Below are 589 nucleotides of genomic sequence, written 5' to 3' on the forward strand. Positions count from 1 at the left end.
CCCGGGGGGCGAAAAACCCTTTTTTGGTTTTGCACCTTCCCCCCCCCTCCCTCCCTTTTTGCTTCACTGGTTCCTGGGCTTTGGGGGTTTTGCTATTTCCAGGCCCCCTTATTCCACCTTTTCCCCCATGGAAACTGTTTTTCTTGGGAAACTTAAACCCCCTTTTGAAGGGGGGTTTTAAAACGAATGGGGTTTCTTTGGGGGGGAAATTTTTTTTATGAAAAAGGATAAATTTTTAATCAGTTTTTTGGGGCAAAAAATGTATTAAGGGGAAAATATGAGAAAAAAAAGGTACAAAATTGCGGACTCAAAAGGGAGGGGAAAGAAAAGTGGGAAGCGCAAAAATTTAATTGGGGAAAAAGGGAAAAAAAATTACAATTAAAAAAAAAAGGGATTTATTGTTATACCCGCCAAATAAAAGGGAAGTTGGGGTGGTCCTTTTTATTCTTTTTTTTTTAAATTTTAAAAATTCTTCCGTCAAAACGCAAAAATTTGAAAAAAACCCAACCCCTCTTCTGGAAAGGGGGGGGGAAAAAGGGGAAAGGGGGGGAGAAGGGGGTTGGGGGGGAGGAAAAAGGGAATTTTTGTA

General features: G+C 40.6%; 1 protein-coding gene across 1 annotated transcript in view; it reads left to right on the forward strand.

Moving 5' to 3' along the window:
• The window catches only part of LOC119585936, a 9,943-nt gene that overhangs the window by 2,894 nt on the left and 6,460 nt on the right, over nt 1–589 (forward strand). The gene's annotated exons all lie outside the window — the stretch shown is intronic.

This window comes from Penaeus monodon, chromosome 20 (genome assembly GCF_015228065.2).
Source record: "Penaeus monodon isolate SGIC_2016 chromosome 20, NSTDA_Pmon_1, whole genome shotgun sequence".
Taxonomy (NCBI): Eukaryota; Metazoa; Arthropoda; class Malacostraca; order Decapoda; family Penaeidae; genus Penaeus; species Penaeus monodon.